This window comes from Hemiscyllium ocellatum, chromosome 34 (assembly GCF_020745735.1).
Source record: "Hemiscyllium ocellatum isolate sHemOce1 chromosome 34, sHemOce1.pat.X.cur, whole genome shotgun sequence".
NCBI classification, from domain to species: Eukaryota; Metazoa; Chordata; class Chondrichthyes; order Orectolobiformes; family Hemiscylliidae; genus Hemiscyllium; species Hemiscyllium ocellatum.
This window is the reverse complement of record NC_083434.1, coordinates 38,268,992-38,284,591: the sequence shown is the minus strand read 5'-3', so window position 1 is coordinate 38,284,591 and position 15,600 is coordinate 38,268,992. Positions and strand designations below refer to the sequence as shown.

The 15,600-nt window shown below is 39.4% G+C and overlaps 1 protein-coding gene across 8 annotated transcripts in view; it reads right to left on the bottom strand.

Moving 5' to 3' along the window:
• Positions 1 to 15,600, bottom strand: part of ulk4 (unc-51 like kinase 4) — a 496,983-nt gene that overhangs the window by 250,902 nt on the left and 230,481 nt on the right. The gene's annotated exons all lie outside the window — the stretch shown is intronic.

The following is a 15,600-nucleotide window of genomic DNA, read 5'->3' as shown; positions in this document are numbered from 1 at the left end:
TTTTTTTGCCGATGTTTACTGACTCGCTTGCTACTAGGAACTGTTTTCGTATTACTCCATTTTAAGGCCATCATAATTTTTAGCACCACTATTAAAGCTCTCTGGTCTGAGGAGAACAGTTCCAGTGTCGTCAGTCTTTCTATGTAGCTGAAGTTCCTCAACCCTGGCATAATTCAGGTAAATCTCCTGCACTCTCTCCAAAACTTTGAAATCCTTTCTTACTAAAGCATGGCGCGTGGAATTGGACACAATACTTCAGCTGAGGCCTAATCAGTGATCTATAAAGCTTTACTATTAAGTTTATGCTCTATTCTTCCATTTATAACATTCAGAAACCCATACACTATTTTTCCTTTCACAGACTTATCAAGTTATTGTGCCATCTTCAAAGACTTTGTGTGTAGGCTCACAGGTATGTCTGTTCCTGCACTGCCTTTAATAGCTGTACCATTGAGTTTGCACTATTTTCCTAATTCTTCCTTTACTTAATCTATCCAAAGATTTTGGAAAGGAACAAATTCGATTACATTCTAGCCTTGAAGGATAAGAACATAACAGAATGAATTATTAAACAAATTTCCATTCACTGGCCATACTAAATACTCCAGACAGATGCAGCCCAGGTCATTAAAAAGCTAGGGATAGCTACACAATAGTTGTTTCAAGTAATGGCTGTCAGAAGCTAAAGTGAAAAGTTACGTCATATAGCAATGGCAAGCCAGCCTGTAGACTACATACAAAAGCATTTCTCTAAATATCCCCCTATTCATAAAAGAATAAAAATACTGTGGCAATTATCATTATTATGCAGTGATATATTACTGTTATGAAGTTGTGAGTGTACTGTACCTTTAACAGAGTTAAAAGCACCAGAACTACCTGACAGAACCAAGTGTTCTGAAAAGAAATATAATGTAGCATTTGGTTGAACAACTTGATTAGCTGGTTGCCTGGAAATGACAAAACAGATTCAAACTAGGCCTATCAGTTTAAATTATACTCCGAAAAAATACCAAATTCAAATTCAGTTTGAAGTTAGTATATTGACAATCTTAAAAGCCAGTGACACAATCTAACATTTTGAGAGTATAAGACTAGGGAAAATCAAATAGTTGAGAGGAGAACTGCCAAGTCCCATCAAGTAAAAAGTCTGCCTGAAAAATAGCTCTTAAAAGGTACCTTTATCCATCAGTGACATGTGAATCAGATATCCCTAAGATGAAGAAATGAAGACCGGAATTCAGAGAAAATGAAAGCTGCCTGGTTTTGAGAGAAAAAGTTTTTTTTTGTAATTCATAATAGGGAGTTTTATTGGACTAGTATCATAAAAGGGAAGCTAACAGGTAGGTTAGAATAGATAGTAATTAGTTCATAATTCTCTGTTATGCTTTAAGAAATAAAGTTGCTAAACTTTCCTTTAACTAGTTCTTGGCCTATCAAATTTTCACAGATTACTGCATGGGATAAATCTTTTCTGTGCCGCTGGTTTTAAATTAATCAGAAGAGTTTACCCCGTATTGTAATAGGAAGGGCCTGAAGAAGGGCTTATGCCCGAAACGTCGATTCTCCTGTTCCTTGAATGCTGCCTGACCTGCTGCGCTTTTCCAGCAACACATTTTCAGCCCGTATTGTAATAGTTTGGTGGCTTGGGTCCGTGATTTGAACTGGTTTAGACAGATTTGAATAGGTTTGGGGGTACGCAACATCCCCTCATATTTAAACACTTGAAGGTTAGTGTCCTAGATCTTTAAATAAACCGTAGGCGAGGCAATTTGATTAATTTCAGTGATTTGTGGATGATTAAATTAAAAGTGAGAGAAATGGCTCTTATAATTGCTAAAGAGGAACTGGGATTTGCAGATGATTCTCAAATATGCCAAAAAAGTTTAGAAGGAAAGAAAAGGGCCATACTTTTAGAATAAGCAAAAAAGTTAGATTTGGTTTTAACTAAGGATAAAACTAAAGTTGAAATTGTGAGGGAATTACCAAATACTTAGATGGATCAGAGAAACAGACAAGTGCAGTCGAGCTAAAAAAACTTTAATTACAATCGAGGAAAATGAAATTACAAGATAAACAAAGGGAGAGAGAAAGAGAAAGTTAGAGAGGAGAGAGAGAGACACACACAGAGGAAAAAGAGAGGAAAGAGAGAGCGCTAAGGTTTTTAGCTGAGCAAAGGGAGACATTATTGAGTACAGGAGTTCGGAGGTCATGTTGCGGCTGTACAGGACATTAGTTAGGCCACTGTTGGAATATTACGTGCAATTTTGGTCTTCTTCCTATCTGAAAGATGTTGTGAAACTTGAAAGGGTTCAGAAAAGATTTACAAGGATATTGTCAGGTTTGGAGGATTTGAGATGTAGGGAGAGGCAGAACAGGCTGGGCTGTTTTCCTTGGAGCGTCGGAGACGGAGGGATGACCTTATAGAGATTTACAAAATCATGAGGAGCAGGAATAGGATAAATAGGCAAAATCTTTTCCCTGCGGTAGGGGATTCCAAAACTAGAGGGCATAGGTTTAGGGTGAGAGAGGAAAGATATAAAAGAGGCCTAAGGGGCAACCTTTTCACACAGAGAGTGGTACGTGCATGGAATGAGCTGCCAGAGGAAGTGGTAGAGGCTGGTACATTTGCAACATTTAAAAGGCATTTGGATGGGTATATGAATAGGAAGGGTTTGGAGAGATATGGGCCGGATGCTGGCAGGTGGGACTAGATTGGGTTGGGATATCTGGTTGGCATGGACAGGTTGGACTGAAGGGTCTGTTTCTGTGCTGTACATCTCTAAAAAGAGAATTTGAACTTGAGAAGTTGGGATTTTGTCAGCAAAGTCAAGTTAACAGGATGGAGATGAAAAGAAAAGGTAGTGAGATATATATATATATATATATATAAATGTCAAAACTCTGCTACATTTTGATGAGAAAGATGTTGAAGCCTTCTTTATTTCATTTGAAAAATTGGCTAGGCGGATGGAGTGGTCCAAGGATTTTTGGATAATGCTAGTTCAGACTAAACTGGTAGGCAGAGTTAGTGAGGTATTTGCCGCACTGTCAGGTGAGGTATCAAGAGATTATGAAGAGGTTAAACAGGCTATTTTAAGTGCTTATGAATTGGTACCAGAAACATATAGACAGTGGTTCAGAAGCACAAAGAAGGAACCAGGTCAGACTTATGTTGAGTTCGAAAGAATTAACCATAGTCATTTTAATCGATGGGTGTGTGCTTTGAAAAAAGATATTAATTTTGAGGTTCTAGGAGATTATTGAACTGGAGGAGTTTAAAAACTCACTTCCAGAGATGGTAAGAATTCATGTGTGGGACAGAAAGTTCAGGAAGTGAGAAGGGCGGCAGAATTAGCAGATAAGTACATGTTGGTGCACAAGACAAGCTTCCGGCCAGAATTTCCTCCTGTGAGGGATAGAAGTTGGGAGAAAGGGAGACCCTACACTACTAAACCAAGAGTAGAGAGCACTGGTAAGAATTTACCACAGGATTATAAAAGAAGCCCAAGAGGGTGGAAAGGAGGTGAAATCTCGGGTGTTTCCACTGTTGTAAAGTGGGGCACATAAAGACACAGTGCTGGCCGTTAAAGAAAGGCACTGTGGGAAAAGATGTGGTAAAAGAAGCTAAGCCAGTGACATTAGTGAGGGTAGTAAAGGAGACCACAAGAAGAGCCAAAGAGCTGCAGGCGAGTGCAAAGCCTAGGCATGGGCTGAGTACGGAGTTAGTACCTGACCTCATCAAAGAATTTGCCTCTATGGGTAAAGTTTACTCAGAAAGAACATGGGAAGAAGGGCAAGAAGTTATAATTTTGAGATACAGGGTCTAACCAGTCGCTGACAGTAAAGGATGAGCAAATATGCACTCTTTCAGATCTGTTACCTGAGTGTGTGGTAATTTGTGGGATAAATGGACAGAAATATAGTGTTCCCCTATGTAAGATCAGGTTGGAGAGCCAACTTAAGACTGGGGAAATTACAGTGGGAGTGATTGACAGAGTGTCAGTTCCAGGAATTCAGTTTGTTCTTGGGAATGATTTGGCAGCATCCAAGGTGGCAGTGATACACCTTGTTGTGCAGAAGACCAAGAAACTGCGGTGTTAAACAGAAATACCCTGGTGTTTTCCCAGATTGTGTGGTAACCAGATCCCACTGTCACAACTCAAAACACAAAGCAAAAAGTAAAGAAAAAGATGAAGGAGTTGAGGTTCAACTTAGCAGATACCCTATTTGATGTAATGGTGTAGGAAAGACTTGAATAGGCAGAGGGTCAGACAGAAGTGTTTCGTCCTGAAAGGCTAAAGGATTTGCAACAGCAAGATAAGATGATAAAAGATATATATGTGTACTCTGAAAAGAAAACAGAAAATATTCCGGCAGGTTATTGTCTGAAAGATAGAATCCTAAGTCGGAAATGGAATCCATGGCAGGTTAGTTCGGAAGAGAAATGGGCCAAGGTGCACCAGATTGTGTTGCCGGTAGCACACAGACAACAAGTGTTACGGGTAGCACATGAACTACCTGTAGTAGGTCACCGAGGAGTATGAAAACTCAGAGTAAGGTACAAAACCATTTTTGTTGGCTTGGAATGCACAACAATGTGGTTACCTTTGCCAAATATGTCATAGATGACAAATGGTAGGTAAGCCACAGGTGGTAATAAAACCAGCACCTTTGTTGCCAATTCCTGCATTTGAAGAACCTTTCACGTGGTTTATAATTGATTGTGGAGGTCCCTGCCCAAGATCTAAAAGTGGGAATCAGTACATGTTAACCATAATGGTTGGGTCTACCAGATGTCCGGAGGCAATTCCATTACGGAGTATCAAGGCAAAAAGGGTAGTGGAGGAGTTAGTAGCTTTCTTCACACTTTATAGACTACCCAGAGAGATTCAGTCAGACCAAGAGTCAAATTTTAATGCTTGACTGTTTAAGGAGGTTATGGATAGCTTAGGTATAAAACACTTTAAATCCAGTGCATATCATCCTGAATCCCAGGGAGCTTTAGAAAGGTGGCATCAGACCATGAAGACCATGTTGACAGCATACTCTCAGGATGACCCGAATGACAAAGATAAAGGTATTCCATCGTACTGTTTGCCATTAGAGATGCCCCCAAATGAATCTACTAAGTTTACTCCCTTTGAGTTAATATTCAGGCTTGAAGTGAGAAGCCCTTTGAAACTGATTGAAGAAAAATTGACAGGACCAAAGTCGGAGATCTCACACTTACATTATGTATCGGAGGTGAGGGGGTGATTAAATTGAGTAGGTGAGTTAGCTAACAGCACCTAAAGAGGGCAAGTATAGAATGAAGCAGGTGGCAGATAAAAGTTCTGAGACATAGATGTTTTCCTGAGGGGCTAACATGTTAGTACTGATACCAGTGATAGGAGATCCCTTCAAAGCTAGGTTTAGTGGTCCCTATCAAATTAAGAAAAGGTTGAGTCAGGTGAACTATCTAGTAATGATGCCAGATAGAAAAAAAAGTATCGAGTATGTCATGTGAACATGCTAAAACCATATTACACTACAGAGAAAGAACTGGAGAGACAGGTGTTAGTTACTGCCCAGCAGAGTGAGGAATCAAATCCAGATGATAAGGATTTTGATGTGCCTCAAAATAGATTAAAAATGAAGAAGCCTTGCTGAGTGGGATAGGCCAGTAAGCTATCTGTTTCAGGAGCCTAGAAGTCAGTTGAAAGATTTGTAGTATAAGGACACATGTAAGAATCAGATGGGGAGAACTAATGTTATTGGACATGAAGTAGATGTAGGTTAAAGTTAGGTCTGCAAGAAACCAAACTGAGGATCAAAGCTGTAACTTTTAACAAGTGGTTGTAATAAAATAATAAGTTATTCCTCAAAACTGTATTCCGCTTAATTGGAATTATGTAAGAAGCCTAAGGATAAAGGAGTCAGATTGGAATGAATAAGTGAAGTGTGTAATGCAGCACAAGGTTATAATTCTTTAAATTCATTTGTGGAATATGGCGTCCCTGACTGACCAGCATGTATTGCTTGTCCCTAGGTGCTCTTGAAAAGGTAGCTGTGAGCTGTCTTCTTGAAACACTGCAGGCCATCTGCTGTGGGTTGACTCTCAATGCCAGTAGTCAAAAAAGGCAGTAGGAAAATGAGATTTGCTGGTTAATTCATGAAGCATGCACTAGGCAGCAGAGATACGCTATCAAAATATCAAAGCATTTCTTCAGTTTTGCCTTCCAATTGTACAGAACAATGAGCAGCATTCTCACTTTAAAAGGCTGCTAGAGGTGGGAATGTAATATTCACCAGAACCGAGCCCCATAAACACGGTAAAATTGGTAGACAGCTCACTATAAAAAAGGGAATAAAGCCTTAAAATTATTTAGTGTGTATTTGTCTTCAAGTGAGACTGCAAAATTACACCACACACCAGCTAACTCAACACGTAACTGCAATGGTCCTGGTATCTTGAATAGCCTAGTGTTCTTCTTGTATGTGCTCCATTACAAGACTAAAGAATTCAGGTTTTTTAAAAAAAATTCTCTTAACATCCATGGGATCAGCTTTCTGGCACCCTTTTACACAACTTGCAGTGATTAGATATTTTCATTGTGCTTCAAATAATAAAAGCAGTAAAAGTACTGCAATGCTGGAATCTGAGATAAAAACAGAAAGTGCTAGAGAAACTCAGGAGATCTGGCAACATCTGTGAAGATATAAAATGAGCTAATGTTTAGAGTCCAATCTGACCTCCTTCAGACCTGATGGAAACTGTGAAAGTGATGGGTTTTCTGCTGTTTAATAAAAAAGATGGAGTAAATAGAACAGATACTAAAAATGCTCCAGAAGAAAAGGCAACTGGAATTCTTGTGATAAGACACAATTGATATAGGTGAAGGGTAGGTGCTAATGATATGTGTTAATAGGGAAAATGGGTCTGCTGTCCTGACAGCAAACCCTTGCAAGGAAGATGCTGGTGGTGGGGGAGTAATCATAATGGAGGACAAAATTTGTGTTCTGAAGTTGTTGAACTCAGTGTTGAGCCCTGAAGGCTATAGGTGCAAAAATAGGACTGTCCTGTGTACAAATTGCCCACTATATTTTCTTACATAACAGGACCATCATGGCTTCAAATATAATTCATTGATTGCGGAGTTCTTCAGAACACTAGTGGTGCAAAGTAAGATACTTCATCAATTGAAGTAAGAATTTCAAATATAAATTCCTTATGGACATAATACCCTTGTACTTGTTCACATCTATATGGTACTCTTTACGTTGAGCTCATATTTTTAATCATTTCTGACTATAACAACTTCATTTTCCTTCTCCAAAGTCCTTCTCCATAATCTCTGCACACACTCCTTCACACATGTTCACTGTTTAGCAGGGGTAAGATACATTTACTATGAGGTGAGATTGATGAAGTATCATTTTCACCCACACGTTGCATGCTGTGCCTTATGAGAAGTGTCAAAAATAATCACTCATAAAGCTAGCAAACTCTTATATGATCCCACTGGGCTGGTGACTAAATGCTCAAAACACTGTGTGTAACTTAATGGTTGCACTCATGAGTGTCTATCAAACACTTATTGTTCATTGCTCTGTGGAATAAATAGTCATGGAATACAATGAATCAACTGACACCAATAATGTAAAGTCTCAAAATCTGACTATTTGACCTAGTTAGCCTATATTGGTGTTAATAAATAAAATCGGTCTCCCTACCCTTTTCAGTGATAGGATATATACTTTAATGGGAGCGTTGATCATTAATTTATTTAATTTAAATTAGTTTGTCAAACAATTTACTTTCCCTCAATAGTTTACAAGTATTATTGAACAATTTGATGCTGAGCCACTGTTGAGTATTGGACTAGATGACCTAAAGCATGGCCAAAGATGTAGATTTTAAGAATGACTTAAAGAGTTGTAGCAAGGTTGAGGGTCAAAAAGATTTAAGGAAGAAATGTCAGAGCTTAGGGTGTTGACAACTGATTTAATGTCATTTAATGTAAGTTAGAGGACCAGATTCAGCAAATCAATTTCCTATAACTTGGAATCCCCAAGATCAAGCTAATTTAGTTTTGACATTCGATTCATTCATTATTTTAAGATGCTACAAGTTGACAGCATGGAAAGAAAATATTATCTTGGTGGAATAGGGAATTCCAGATACCCTCTCAGTGTGATGATGATTGTTTGCAGCAATGCATTTGTACAAAGTGTCATACCTGACCTCTCATGTGACCTCTACCATCACTGCATTCACTTTAGTTTGTGGCAGCCATTAAATCATATTGGATGAAGCATTATGTCAGATGTGTGAAGTTAGGATTGACAGACTCAGAACTGTAAGAGAACCAGTTGCTATTTTTTAAATAAGAAAAGAATTAAAGCTGCAATCTGCAACTTTGAAGTGCTGTTAGAATGGCCTATTTCTGTGGGAATGAAAGATGTTAGACAGAATTTACTTTTTTTCCAATTTCATCAGCAAAACTGTGAGCTGTATCTTAATTTTTTTTCTCTAATTATGAACTGCATTGAGTTTTTTGGAGGGATTCTCACCATGAGGCCTAGTGAGGTTTCTTGCTATATATTATCAAACACTGTTCTTCAACTCCCTATCCTACCCTGTGTTATCCTTCACATCTGATTCTGGTCTTACCTTACCAAGTGATGCTTCCAGTAGAACTTGTTACTCACCAGTTATCCGCTGAAAGACCTGCATCCCTTGTGCTTGTGCCACCTTTGAGAGGCCACTGATCACATGAACAAGCATTGGCAATCTGCACTTGCCTCTCAATGGCAACTGATGTCTCAGCAATCACAAAGCCTCGCTGCCAGTGACACATGGTTGACACTGTCTTGCACATGCAACCCAATCTCTCTCACGAGTCACTGTTTCACTACCATGTTACCCTGATTACTTGCCATTAGGGACTTCACATCTGAAGACTCTCTCTGAGTCAGTGCTACTGTTTTGTCTTCTTCCAATGATCACCTGCACCTCTCATTGTCCAAAGGGTGGAGCAAGATATGCAAATAGGCATTCAGACACGTCCAAAATGAGTTTTTATTGACAGCCAGCTAAAGGGAAAGAAAGGAAGTGAATTCAGTCTGCAGTTTGAATCCACTATGTGAACTAAATGTCACAGTGCACAATGTATTCTCCACCCAACGAACATCTACTAGTCTCATGGTCAATCAGGTCCTGCCTGCCTTATAGCTCCAATTCAGATGATCAAAGTTTGTGAGAAGATTTGTAGCTCGGGTACTCGTTATTGTAGTTCTGTTCGCCGAGCTGGGAGTTTTTCTTGTAAACGTTTCGTCCCCTTTCTAGGTGACATCCTCAGTGCTTGGGAGCCTCCTGTGAAGTGCTTCTGTGCTGATTCCTCCGGCATTTATACTGGTTTGAATCTGCCGCTTCCGGTTGTCAGTAGCTGTCCGCTGCAGTGGCCGGTATATAGGGTCTAGGACGATGTGTCTGTTGATCGAATTCGTGGATGAGTGCCATGCTTCTAGGAATTCCCTGGCTGTTCTGTTCTATAATGGTGGTGTTGTCCCAATCGAATTCATGTTGTTTGTCATCTGAGTGTATGGCTACTAGGGATAGCTGGTCGTGTCGTTTCGTGGCCAGTTGGTGTTCATGGATGCGGGTTGTTAGCTGTCTTCCTGTTTGTCCTATGTAGTGTTTTGTGCAGTCCTTGCAAAGAAAAAATCCCATGCAAGGACTGCACAAAACACTACATAGGACAAACAGGAAGACAGCTAACAACCCGCATCCATAAACACCAACTGGCCACGAAACGACATGACCAGCTATCCCTAGTAGGCTTCTAAGCACTGAAGATGTCACCTAGAAAGGGGGCGAAACGCTGGCAAGAAAACCTCCCAACTCAGCGAACAGAACTACACCAATTCAGATGAGCTCTGTCATTCACAAGAAGAGCTTCCTGTAGTTCACTGTCTTCACTCTCCTCCTTGGAAGATTGCTCCCATTACCCTTGCTTTTCACCATTCACCACATCACCTTGTTGCTTGTTCTGATTGTACAGAACATGGCCTGCCAGGGTGGTGTAATGTACCCTGTTCAGACTATATTTGAAGACACCCCCTACCAGATTGCTGCAAGCCATGGAACCATACCTTCACTAAACCTATCATTTGTTCCATCATGGTCCTGATTGTAACATGTGCTTGAATTTGATGAAGATGCTGTGCCAGTGATGTGACCAGTATATTTTGTATCCAAAAGGGAGAGGCAGCTGTGTTCTGATCCCCCTTTTTATCCCACACCCACTTCAACCGTCCCACTTTCCATTGCATTCATTAAAATCCATTGTCATACTCAATGACATATAATGCAGCGATGTTCCCCTCATCCCACAGTACTCTTGGAAGTTTCACAAATGATGGGGAGCTATTGGCAGTACTGATGGCCTTTGGCTTTGGGTGAAGTGCCAACACACTAACTGCCATGGCAGACAAGACAGTACAAGATGGGCAGAGATGCAAACTATCTGCTAAATGCTAAGTGAGCAAGTACAGAGAGAGCAAGTGACTAGTCCTGAGATGCTGTCTGGTCCAATCTGAGAGCTTGTCCTTGCATACAAATTGTCCAAACTGCAGCTTTTCACCCCACTTACCAGTATGCCCTGCAATGCACATCTGTGATTCCCAAGCATCCTGCAAATATATACTAGAGAGGTGCCATGATGGTCATGAGAGCTTGGCAAGTGTTTGATGCCAATGTCTATTAATGAATGGTGCATGTGGCTGGTGCCCATGGAGATTATCAATCAACATGTTAGCTTCTCATTGCCAGCAGCAAGCTGAAGTAACTTGGTACCTGCTCTGATTTCAATATGCAGTTTACTTGATGTGTGATTGATTGGCATATATGATTAGATAAGAAGCTAACTTTTAGTGAGGCAAGTTGTGTCATTAACAAGTTGTTTAACAAGCTACAATTCCCTCTTAATTGGCATTCACCACTACCTAGTGAGAAGCTCACTTTGTCATTTAGCAAAAGCATAAAAGATGGAGCAAGAAACTCTCAATATCAAGAAAGACCTTGCCAAACCTCTCATCCAGTTTTGATATGAATTTCACTAATATTCATTCTATAAGATTCCATTATTTGATATAGCTACAGACTTGATTAAAAATGCAAGTAACTGACCATCTTGTCAGTGTTTAGAAAAGAGTGTTATGATCTGTACTTCACTCTAAACCTCACTACGGAGCAGATTAAGCTCCATTTTAATGCTATCTATCAATTGTATGTGTTCAGCATCGAGGCACAGTAGAATTGCGATAAAATTGTCTTAGGCACAATCCTGAAATCCTCCTGTGAAATCATGTCTTCTGAAAAGGATGAAATGTGCTCTCAAGAAAGTTATCAATGCATGCAGAAACTCTGAAATTGGCAATCATCAGCTGGAACCTGAGAAAAAGCAAAGCTTTGCATTATGCTGAGACACCTTCCAGTCTAAACAAGAACAATATGGTGAGAAAATGGAACAGATATATGCAGAAAAGCCAGCTGAAAGATCTTGTCCAGAGTACGGGATGTAATTATTGCAGAGGGCATCACACAAAAGAAAAGAAAGTGAGTCCAGCTTTGGAACGCAGTGTTTCATCAGTATGTTACTGAATCTCTTTGCATACAAGTGTTTAGCTAGATAGGAGCAAACGCAAGCTGATAAAGATGGTCACAGCAGAGATGTCAACTGATCATTCTGATAAACGCTACACCAGGCAACAGGTTGCACTTGTCAGGCCTTAGTTTCTGACTGTTAGATGGTGACCTCAGAAAGAGAGCAACATGTCAATGTTAGACACAGATGCTTGTGCGAAATCATGAATTTCACAGAGCTCTGTGAAGTAGATCAAGATGGTGCCTCAAAAATTAAGCCCTTGAAAATAAGATTGAGGGTGTACGATGGAACAATACTCACCCAAAATAGCAAATAAATTGAGGGTTATATAATGGGGAAAAATTAAGATCTAGAATTCCATATCATAGATGTTAAACAAAATTCACTTTCCAAGTTGTAGCAAGTCTAAAGCTTAGACTGATAACTCTCCTTATGTCAAAAGAGATATGAAATGAGTGTTTTGCAAGCTACTAAACTATTGACTGCTGAACAGATCCGAGAAGATCACAGGAGATTCTTACAGGCCTTGAATAGCTCCCTGGTGAACATCATGTCAAAGTAAATAAGAATGTGAGACCAACTCACCACCTGCCAAACAGAGTTTCTGCTACCCTCAAGTAAAGCCTAAAAAGACTGGGGGACTAGCAGCTTCATTAGTCAGGTGGCCCTAAAAAATGGGAAGAACAAGAATGCCAAGAAATCATTCTTTGAGGATCTGGCAGTTGATGCTCACCAAGTAAAATCAGAAAGGTAGTCATCACAGTACAACAGAAAAAGAAGTATTTTGAGAAAAAAGAATGGAGCAAGAAAAACATACAATTGAAAATATCTGAATCAGGTACATAGGTCATGTACTGGCAGCAAAAAAATATGTCACAGACACCGACAAGGTCAGAGCTATTGCAGAGAAGCAGTGACCAATAGATGTAAAAGCGGTGGAACAATTTGTTGAAATTGTGAACTATTTAGCAAAGTTCTTGCCTAATTCTTTTCTCAGACTTTGAAGATCTACTCAATCTCACTGTTAAGGCTGTACAACAGGATTGAGATGTAAAACAAGAAGCAGTTGTCACTTGAATCAAAATCCTAGCAACAACAACTTGATTTGCTTTAGAAGTCATAAAACCAGCAGTAATACTCGATCTGAAAGCCAAATGTGTTGTTCTAATCAAACACTCAATACAGGAACAATATTCTCCACAGATGCAACATTACTACAGGAATGATCAGATACTGGACAAACTAACAATAACTCCTATGCATGTCATTAAAAATCTGAATGTTTAAGAGCTAGTTGATGAAATGCATATGGAAATACTGATGAAAGCAGGACAGATTAGAATTGCACAATTTTATTCAGGTCTGTTAATTCTTTTATGGTAGACCAGATAAATCGACTCCCTTGGGTAATGTTACAACACAGGGTAAACTCTCTTGCTTAATTCAAAACCAGCAACACAGAAAAGGTTTATCCTGTGCAGTAATTTGTGAAACTTCGATAGGCCAAGAACTAGTTAAAGTAAAAATTAATAACTTTATTTCTTAAAGCATAATAGAGAATAATTAACATACAACTATTTACAATTCCTTACTCTAACCTAATTGTTACCTTCCCTTCTATAATACTAATCCAATAAAACTTCTGATTATGGTTTACAAAACAAAACTTTTACCTCAAAACCAAGCTGCTTTCATTTTCTCTGAATTCCAGTCTTCTTTCCTTCATCCTCGGGATTTCTGCTTCACAGGTTACTGATTGATAAAGGTATGTTTCGAGAGATATTTTTCTGCAATCTTTTTACATGCTGGGGCTTGGCAGTTCTCCTCTCAACTGTTCAATTTTCCCCAGTCTTATCCCCTCAGCATATTGGTTTGTGTCATTGGTTTTTAAGATTGTCAATATACTAAATTCAAACTGGATTGGAGTTTTGTATTTTGGGTATAATTTAAACTGATTGGCTTAATTTGAATCTGTTTTGTCATTTCCAGGCAACCAGCTAATCGAGATGTTTGATCAAATGTTACATTATATTTCTTTTCAAAACACTTGGTTCTGTCAGGTAGTTCTGTTGTTTTTAACTCTGATAAAGGTACAGTACATCTTTATTACACCTCCCCCCTTAAGAAAAAAAAGAACTATCATAATGAAAAGATGGCTTCATTTTCTTCCTCTACTTTTTAAACACATTACCTTAACATACAGAAAACATTGATATAAGTTCACCTTAACTTCTTCTCAAAAACCTGTACATATATAAAACATTAAATAAGAACAAATCTCATCTAAACTCTATCAGTTAAATCTTTGATAACATATCTTCGATTACATTCTTCTGACCCGCAACATGAATGATTTTAAAATTAAAAGTCTGTAGCATAAGACTCCAATGAAATAGTCTCATGTTTTGTCTTTAAAGCATTCTAAGAATGTAAGTGGATTGTGATCCATACATACAACCGTCTCCGACACATGGTTTGTGACATACACATTAAGATATTGTAAGGCCAGTACCAAACTCAATAGTTCCTTTGCTATTGTGGAATATTGCCTCTGGCGGATGTTGATGGTCTTCGAAAAGTAACCAACAGGCAGTTCAATCCCATCCTCATCTTCCTGTAGGAGTACAGCTACAACTCCTATGTCACTAGCATCAATAGCGACTTTAAAAGGTTTTGAAAGGCTTGGTGTAGCTAAAACTGGTTTAGTGGTTAATATTGATTTCAAATGGTCGAATGCCTCCTGGCATAGTTCCGTCCACTGAAACTTTGTGTTCTTCTTCAGCAAAAAGGTTAACAGTGCCACTACACTGCTGAAGTTTGGAACAAACTTCCGATAGAATCTGCTGAGTCCTAAGAATCAAAGTACCTCTTTCTTGGAGGTTGGTTGTATAAATTCCTTGATGGCCTTTGTCTTTGCATTCCATGGAGTCAATCTTCCATAACCGATGTTACGTCCCAAGAACGTCACCTCTGCTTTCGTGAATTCTGTTTTATTTAAGTTTATCACCAGTTTTGCTTCTTGTAGTTATTCAAAGAGCTCTGCTAACTGTACAATGTGATCTTTCCAGGACTTACTAAAGATCATTACATCATCCAAATAGACTGCACAGTTTGTTATCCCAGCCACAACTCTGTTCATGATTCTTTGGAATGTGGCGGGTGCATTCTTCATTCCAAAAGGCATCACTTCAAACTGATATAGCCCATTTGAGGTTACAAACGCAGAAATTTCTTTCCCCGTCTCTAATAAAGGTACATGCCAGTGACCACGCATTAAGTCCAACTTGGAGATGTAACTGGCTTGTCTGACTTTCTCAAGACAATCTTCCAATGTAGGAATTGGATAGGAGTCCAATTTTGTAATGCTGTTGACCTTCCAATAATCCACACAGAATCGCTGAATCCCGTTCTGTTTGGGAACTAAGATGATCGGCGAACTCCATTTGCTCTGGCTTGGTTCGATGATGCCCTCATCAAGCATGGCCTCCACCTCCATCTGGCTTTGAAAGGATTAAGCCGATGCAGGTTTTATCTGAGCAGTATGGCCTATGTCTACTTCATTTACTTAGACTTCTAGAAAGCGTTTAGAGAACTGTACTGTGTTGACTGATGCTGATTTATGGAGAAAGAGCTCAAGAGGATTTGGGCAACCATCTAAAAACTGATATTAGCTTTTCACTTTGCAGGGGAACAGACCACCCTGTCAGTTGTAATTCTCCATTTCAAGCACTGGCCCACAACCACCTCAATCCTATAAAATCATAAGGCACTCAAGTGGCTATCTCAGGGTTACAGTAAGAAGGGCACTATGCAGCTCTGAGATTGATCAGGGATGGATGGAGAGTCAGTAAGAAAGCAGGTTCCCCATTAAATATCCTCCTGCCAAACAAAATGGTACATCCCACATCTGAACTTGGCTTGGCTGTGGCTCGGGGCTAGGGAATAAAGC